Below are 8,888 nucleotides of genomic sequence, written 5' to 3'. Positions count from 1 at the left end.
ATTCTAAAAAAGACAATGCACATTCATTAAACACTGCAAGAAACAAATCCTAATAATTACTATATTGTATGACTTTTCACTGAGGAAGCTAGTGACAGCTACCCATAAATTTGCCCATTTGGGTAAATACCTGCTCCCTGGGCCTTTATAGGTCAGGAAAATGGTGTGGAGGGAGGCCCTTATCCACAAATATCACTGTTCTGATCAAACCTGAAAAATGTTGGTTTCATTTGGCAGCTTTGAGATTTTTTCAACAAGTAACTCGGCTCTTCTTTTATCCTAAATGACCAAAGGATGGTTTTCAATAATGCTTCTTAGTGGCTGTAGGTATTTCCCCAAAATATGCTTTAATGTTTCTGGCCAAATATATGTCAGAAGGAGTGTTTTTAGCTATCACTATCCCACCCCCTGTGGGGTGACTGGCCACGATCCTGTTCCCCAATGAAGGGGGAAAGAAGAGTGGACAGGCAGATTGCCATTGCCACTTATGGGTAGTTGGTTTGGTGGTGACCACACTTGCCTGCCTCTCCAGAGCTTGGGCAGCAGCAGGCTGAGAGGCAGCCTGGTCTCCCTGATTGTGGCCCCCCTATGGGACTTTTGCCCAGAATCCCACCATTGTTAACATAATTACTGGTGATGACTACCTCTTGCCCAGCTATAGGGATGAGACAGATGTAGGGGTCTTTCTTTGTGAGCAGCAGGAAAAGCATTTGGGACATGGAAAAGAGGAGTCAGAAAGAAACAACTGTTAAGGAGTGAACACAGCAGTTGCAAAAAAATCTCTCTCTCTCTCTCTCTCTCTCTCTCTCTCTCTCTCTCTCTCTCTCTCTCTCTGATCTGATGTGACACAGTAATTTTTTTTTCCTTGCAGGAGGTGGCTCAATGAATCTACCTGTGTAATTTTACATAAATGAAACACTACAAAAACCCTAGTGCTATAAGTCTCCAGCACTGACTCCTCAAGGCAAGTTTTTCACTGCTCAGAGAAGTGGGGCAAGTTTAATAATATGAAGGACTGTATCACGGTTCTTTTGTGCAGTGTTTTAGTGGCATTCACATTTGGTCATGAAATATTAATGAAATACCACGCAATTTTTTTTGGTATGTATAACTAATTTTTTTTTGTACAACTGTATGTATAAGTAAAATTTCAATATAATTGTTTAGGAGAAAAGTGAAGGTACAATTTCACCTCCATGTTAGAAAAATCACCGAAATTGTTCATTAGCAATGCAATCCTATATACAGTTACTTCCATCTAAGGTTACCATTTTAAGTTCATTGTATGAGAGGTACTAATATCTGCTGGCAGGCTGGCAGGCAACCTGGCAGAAACCCTATCAGCTTTCCCCCCTCCCCAAGCATCTTAAGTGTTACTTGGTAGTTTCTGGAGCACCCTGGGGTATGTCTTCAGCGTGCCTCACCTCAGCTGAAGTCCCTACATTTTTTGTTCCATTTGTTTGTTCTTATCACGTAGATCACAAATCTCTCTACTGTTTATATGAGAAAAAGAGTTTCAAAGAGATGCTTGCCTAAGAACATCTGCTTAGCAAACTCACTTGAGAAAGAACAATCCAGTAGCATGATAAGAAAACATCTGGGATGCACGTAGCAATGGGAGGAATATTCACAGTGGGAGGAGAAGGAGAACATGCCAAGATTGGCAGTTGATCAGGGAGAGGCAACACAGTTGAGAGCCAGTGGCATGACCTCTATTATTCCTTTCGTGCTCACACCCACGTTCCAAAGTCAAAGGTGTGTTGAAAGAGGTGGGGCAACAGGAGAAGGAACTGAAAGGGAAAGGCTACAATTTACTGTGAAAGAAAACATGGAATAGCAGAATACATCACAAAGGCCTCTTGCACTTTACACATGAAGTATCGAAAAGCTCTCCCGCCTGTTTTGGGGAGCCAGGAAATGGAAGTCAAAGGAAGGGTAGCCCATTGCTAGTCAAGCATGATAACTACGTTTGAAAGGCTTACATAATCACAACCTGGTATGCGCACTGACCTTTGTGCACTCTTTTGCCTTGCTGTGTTTTAGTTGTTGGATGAATCACAAGGATTTATTAGAAAAAAACTGTTCTTAATAAAATCATATATAAACAGTACCTCTACCCTCATGTGTACATCTGCAGACTGTTTCAATACTACTTGCAAATTTGAATTCACGGCAACATAGAAGCATTCTTGTTGCCAGTTATTGGGCACACAACAATCAGATGTGGTTTGGCCATTGGATATGCATTTGGTTTTAATTGGTTTTCCCTCATTCATGGGCAAAATCTTTTGTTTATAACAATAACACAAAGTACTCAGCAGCTTAACAAAGAGCATATCTCTGTTAGATAGAGATTTCCTACAAGTGCATTGCTGTGGTGGTGTTTGTTAGTTCTAGAATAAACATTCAAGTCTTTTGGAAATTAAAAACAGAAATCCATAAGAGGTCCCTTGTACACCAAAGCCATAGCAACAAGATCCTTAAGCTAAGAAGGCAGGCATCCTCTTTTAGTTTTCACCTTAAAAAACACTGAAAGGTAGCTCTGCTTGCCAATTCTTCTTTAGTTTTATTTTTAGAGAAGAAGAAGAGAAGAGCTGTTTTTATACCCATCTTTTTACTACCCAAAGTAGTTCCAAAGCAGTTTACAATTGCCTACCCATCCTCTCCCCACAACAGACCCCTGTGAGATAGGTGGAGCTGAAGGAGCTGGATGTTTCTGCCTGCTGGCTCCAGTGGCTCCCTGGTCAGCTCCAATGTCGTGTTCCTTCTGGTTCCTTTTGCATGCTCCCCCAAGTGTGTGTCTACTTCCTGGCTACTGATATGAGAGAACTTCGGAATTGCGTGTGTTTACAACTGGTCTATCTGCCTGCACTGTGGGGCTGTTTGCATGTTCACATAGTGGCCAACCACCTGCCTCTAGGAAGCCCACAAGCAGGATGACTGCAAAACATCCTCTCACCTGCGCTGCCTAGCAGCTGATATAAAGAAATATACAGCCTCTGGGACTGGAGGGGAAAGATATCCATTCCAGCTAGCAGCCACTCTCACACATTAAAGATGGCATGGCAAATGCTGTCCATTGTCTGGGGAAGGGGCAGCAAACATGGCAGTCTACAGTGTTCCAATCTGCAACATTTCCTGCTTGTATGCAAGCAGATATTTGCATTTGTGTTACATAGCCATATTCATTGGGAGGGGCTATGGCTCAGCAGTGGAGCATCTGCTTGACATGCAGAGGGTCCCAAATTCAATCCCTGAGATCTCCAGCTAAAAGGATCAGTCAACAGCTGATGTGAAAGACCTCCACTGAGGTTCTGGAGAGCCATTGTCAGTATGAGAAAACAATACTAACCTGGATGGATTGATGGTCCAGTTCAGTATACTGCAGTTTCATGTGTTTGTGTGTTCATTAGTACACAATTTGAAATATCTAAAATATCTGTTAAAAATATTTTCAGACTTTGTTGTCAGTTTGCTCAGTTTCCTCCCACCAGCTGCCTAAAACGACCTTTCTCTCCACCAGCTGTAAAGAGAGGAGAGGGCACAAAATAATTCTAAGGCTAATAAACATTCAAAACCATTTATTTCAATAGCTAATAATCACGGTATAACGATTTCAAAGAAAAAAAAGAAAAAGAGGCCTGCCCTCTGTTTAACTAAGGTTTTTGCTTGTGATCACGGTGATCAGTTCTGCCTTGTTGAAGCAACGCATGCTTGCACAGCTTGAAACATTTAAAACCTTTCAAGTTGAGTTTTGGCACTTCCAATGGTATGTACAGAGCTTCTGACAGTTAATCATGTGAACTGATCCCCTCTCCTGCCCACCCCCACAACTGTCATAACACTAAAATTGGTGGATAAAATGATCTTTTTCACATATTTGACACATTACTTCTTCTAAGTTCAATTTCCAGTATATGGCCCATAATCCCTAAGTGGTTGACCCCATTTTCCTCAAAGTTTGCATGCATGTTTTATTTTATCATTTTTAGTATGGTTTGAGTAAGTGTTGGGTAATTTTATTTATTTATTACTGCTGTAATTCTAAACATACTTATGAGGAGTAAGTCTAATTGACCTTACTGAACAAGTAATCATGTTTTGGATTGGCATGCTGAAACTTTTAAATCACCCTGTCCTCAAGGGATCCAGCTGGATGACAAATCTGAAACGAATAATATGGCATTTTAAGTATATCATGGCTTGTAGCCAATGAGAACAGTGAGAAGAGGGAACTTGCTTGCAGAACAATAGTTTTCTACCTCCCATCATTTTTATCCTTTGGGCCCCCTAAAACGCTGACTCCAGGGTTCAGGGGAACCCTAGAAATAGTGCTGGGTGCAGTTTGGAGTCTAACGTGGAAGGGGAGAATTAGCAGAACTAGCCTCCCTTCCACTAAGTGAGACAAGAAGGGGTAATCTTAATTAAATCATTTATTTGAGACTGGAGGCAGCCCATTTAGATGTTAAAATATTATAGTCTAATAGTTTATCCTTCTTCACAAAATTAAAAAAAAACAACCTTTAGTTTGATAATAAAGTAGTGTACCCATGGTGGTGGTGGGGATCTTCTTACAAATAATTGAAACAGTGCAACCAGCTCCATGGTGGAAGGATAAAAGTAGGGAGGGGTGGCCTGTTTAAGATTGCACTGTATGTTCTCCATTCAGGGTACTTTTTGGATTTTGAGAATGGAAATCGGTGTAGATAATTTGGAATGCCATGTTTCCATTGCCCCTGCCTTTCACCCCCCAAACCAAGAAATTGCATAGTACAAAAAGGATGTTTGGTCTGAAAATGAAGTTTAAATACAGACCCAACACGAGGGGAAATTGCCGTGTAGATAAAAGAAATTTTAAGATCTATAAATAAAATACATTTTAAGACCTTCACATAACAGGGTGGATCTTGCCACTCTGATCATTGAAGTGTCAGGCTCCTGTGGAGGAAGATCCATGTTGGTTTGGAATAAGGCTACTTAGCTAAGCAGAGTGGTAGGATATAACCCTATAGCCACATACAAAAAAGTAGCCATTTCCCATTAACTCTCCAACCAATACAAAATGAAAACTCAGAAACAAATATATCTCTGCAGAAATACTTTTTAAAAATCAACATGATTTAGCTACTGATGTGGGTTCCTAATGAAGTTGTTTGGAACTGTGAATCTTCCAATTTGAGTTCTCCCTAGGAGGAAAAATATTCACTGAGGCAAAGGTGGATGTCATTTCCCTGAATCGGCAAAATTCAATTTTTTTTGAGTTTTTGAACATAAACAACAGATGTCGCATCATGATTTTTGATTCTGGTAGCTTAGGATCCATCACAAAGATAGTTGGATTCTGAATGGCTGGCAGAGGAAACTTTCTCTGAGTTCAGAACAACACAGAACCATTTCAGCCCTTTTGAGGTAAGTAACTGAACCATGACATAGCCAGTGCTCGTATTAGGGTGGGAAAAAAAGAAAATTGAATGGGGTTAGAAAGATTCTGAACTCTTGTCACAGAAAGCAGCTATAAAATAAATAAGAAATCAAAACAAAGCTCATCTGAGGCCCTTTGAGGACTCCAATGATTATAATATAAAGACAGGCTCAAATGATTTTTAGATGCATAATTACATGGAAGAATGGGCCAGTAAACATGGGATTAATTCCTTAAATTATTGTCAAGACACCTCCCTTCCTATGTAAACAAGAAGGGATGAACTGAAATGTTTTTCAAGTACAGCTTTACTAGGACAGATTTTCCAGTTCCCAGTTTATTATGAGTACAGCTGAGGGTACATTCTCCTTGGGTTTGCTAAAAATACAATCATGCAATAAACAGATTGTTGGTTTCTCTTTTCAATTGTTCTTTATCTAATGATGTACTCACCACCAACCGTAACTGCTACTAGTGAGATTGCACTGCTGATAGGAATCACTAAGTCCTGACTTTCTTCAGCATGCAAATATACTTGATACACTGAATTTCTCTGCTGTCCTTGGGAAAAATGAATGACCAAGAAGGATCATTATCTATCTATCTATCTATCTATCTATCTATCTATCTATCTATCTATCTATCTATCTATCTATCTATCTATCTATCTATCTATCTATCTATCTATCTATCTATCCTAGCATATTGGGACCATGACAACCACACATATTGTGAGCATGAGTTACCCTCGGTGTTTCCAGAATACAGAGTCATCATGTTGTCTGTATGACGGAATGTATGTATTTTGCATGCATGTACAATTTTACTACATGTGAACTAGAACCCTCAAAAATGTAGTGGCAAGTTTGCATGTCCTGAAGTTTTAGGTGCAGGCAAAATATGTGCATTTCCTCTGTTCAGATAACATGGTGATGGCATGTATCGAGAGAATCTCCATATGGTTGTGATAGGCAAGATAGTGAGAAAACAAAACTAATGTCATCTTAAAAAAAATTAAAATCTGTAGAATTGGTATGTGGAGCTGTGGCTGATTAAGCAAGTCAATTTCAGTAAGCAAGTTGGGGTCAGCAAGATACTTTTAGCAAATGTGCAAAAAAGATGTGGTAAAGTGGGCAAGGGGGCAAGATATCCCAGAACATAACTAATTGAGCAAAATAAGGTAAAGGTATCCGCTGTGCGAGCACCGAGTCATGTCTGACCCTTGGGGTGACGCCCTCTAGTGTTTTCATGGCAGACTCAATACAGGGTGGTTTGCCAGTGCCTTCCCCAGTTATTACCGTTTACCTCCCAGCAAGCTGGGTACTCATTTTACCGACCTCGGAAGGATGGAAGGCTGAGTCAACCCTGAGCCGGCTGCTGGGATCGAACTCCCAGCCTCATGGGCAGAGCTTTCAGACAGCATGACTACTGCCTTACCACTCTGTGCCACAAGAGGCTCTTAAAAGACATATATTATTGGCAAATGTACTTATACAAAGTTTAAACTTTGTAACCTGTAGACATCTGTGCATGTCTAAAAGTTCTTTATTACAAGGTATAAAAAACGAATGCTGATGCTGTTTGGGTGAATTCCTTGGGTGTTTGCTATCAATGACCCCTTTATTTGAATAAAGCTTTGATGGTTTTCAAATCTCATTGACTGTGCTCCTCATAGAGCATTGGCACACTAGGCTAAAGGCCCATTTGGCTAACAATCTCTGGTACCCCAGATGAGACTTTGTCTAGTCGCTCAGAAAGTATAAGGACTGAAGCTATACCAGATGGTTTGAATCTTCCATTGGTGTTAAATTAGAAATTTAATAAATAATAATAATACTTTGGTCAATAAGGCTGACTCTTCTGACATTCTGGAAAATGGACTGAAGAACTGGAGTCACCTTGGGAACAGGTAACTAGATTTGGTTTTGTTCATTCATTGTCTTGCATATTGCCTTTGAGTTGATTGGGATAAGTCCGAGAGTAGATTGAGCATAGATCTCCACAACGAGCAGATTTCATGCACTGATACTCAAAATGGGAGCTAAGCCGAGTAAATCTGGAAGGCCTCTGTGCCCTCTTCAGTGTCTGATTAAGAATTGGGAAATTATAATAATTATTCTCCAGATTATGCTGTATCCCAACAAGTAACATAAAGGGAAACAAAAATCCAACCTGAAAAACAGTCGAGAATCAAAAAGGTTAGGGATAAAACCAATTCTAGAAAAATATAAACAATTTATTATTAGAGTTCAAATGTTTTAAAAACCTTTTTAAAACATATAACACTCCTATTTCAGCAGTAAAAAAGTACCCAGGATCCCTCAAAAATGGCAATCAAGGCAATCAAAAGCTTAATGGTGTCTATATTTCCTATTGTGCCCAACCATACACTATTTTGACCACTATAAATGGGGACCATAAATGGTTCATGATTCTTGACCTAACTGACACCTTCAATAGCATTCCACTGAAACCTGATAATCATGATCTGTTCATTTACCAGTGGGAGGTCCCAGACAGTGGCCAAGAGCAGCATTTGAGTTGGACTGTTTTGCCCCAAGGATTTATTGACTTACCAGCCATTTTTTTGAGGAAAAAGGGCTAAAAAGCTGTGAAACTGACAGGGAATTGGATTGTTACAATACATAGATGACTGGATATTAATGGCTACTCATTTGGAATAAATTATACAGATGATTGTGTCACTTCTAAATTTTCTGGGGAAAACTGAGTACTGAGAGTGAAAAATAAAGGCACAGATTCTGAAGTCTGAAATGAAATATCTGGATTACATTATCTCCCAAGGGTCTCAGCAAGTCCTATCTGAGCAAAAAGAAGCTGTGATGGTCAGTGCTTTGAAAATTAGGTCCCACGTGCTGAAGCATCAGTAACAAGTGAATGAAGGGTTAACAATTCTCACTAGGAAGAGAGGCCCAGAATAACAGGTTGTTTGAATACTCCAATTGGCCAGCAACTGTTGAGAAGGAGCTGATATTCTAGCTGTGTACTGAATCAGATTCTGATTTGGATGCTGGTTCAGAGAGTAATCTGACAAATCCTTAGTTGATCATCTGCTCTGAGGAGAAACTTTAGCTAGAGAACTGAGTTTTTACTAACAGCTAATTCACACAGTGCCTAGACAACTGGGGAATGGCGGGGCTTTTCTCCCCACCACAACAGAATGGTGGCAGCCCAGTGTGGCTGCCGCTGTGCATAATAGGTCATGAAGATAATAGGTCATTGGGATTCTGGTTATTCTAGGGCCGAGTCTGCATACAACAGATAATGCACTTTCAATGTGCTTTCGCAGCTGGATTTTCCTGTGCAGAACAGGAAAATCTACTTCTAAAGTGCATTGAAAGTGCATTATTTCATGTGTGCAGACTAGGCCTAGGAAAGGAGGGAGTAGTTGATCTAGCCAAGTTTACTCATCTTCTAACAGGCAGGGGAATTCTTCTAATGAGAT

At 40.1% G+C, this 8,888-nt stretch overlaps 1 long non-coding RNA gene across 1 annotated transcript in view; it reads left to right on the top strand.

Annotated features, from left to right (window-relative positions):
- Positions 1–5,339: 5,339 nt before the first annotated feature.
- LOC143837745 (uncharacterized) overlaps positions 5,340–8,888 on the top strand; it is a 58,797-nt gene continuing 55,248 nt past the window's right edge. The window contains exons 1-2 of the long non-coding RNA XR_013231078.1: positions 5,340–5,409; positions 7,273–7,331. This is a non-coding gene — a long non-coding RNA (uncharacterized LOC143837745). The remainder of the gene's footprint in view (positions 5,410–7,272; positions 7,332–8,888) is intronic.

The sequence above is a fragment of the Paroedura picta genome, chromosome 1 (genome assembly GCF_049243985.1).
Source record: "Paroedura picta isolate Pp20150507F chromosome 1, Ppicta_v3.0, whole genome shotgun sequence".
Classification (NCBI taxonomy): domain Eukaryota; kingdom Metazoa; phylum Chordata; class Lepidosauria; order Squamata; family Gekkonidae; genus Paroedura; species Paroedura picta.
Note: the sequence above shows the minus strand (reverse complement) of the source record. Positions and strands in the feature narration are given on the sequence as shown.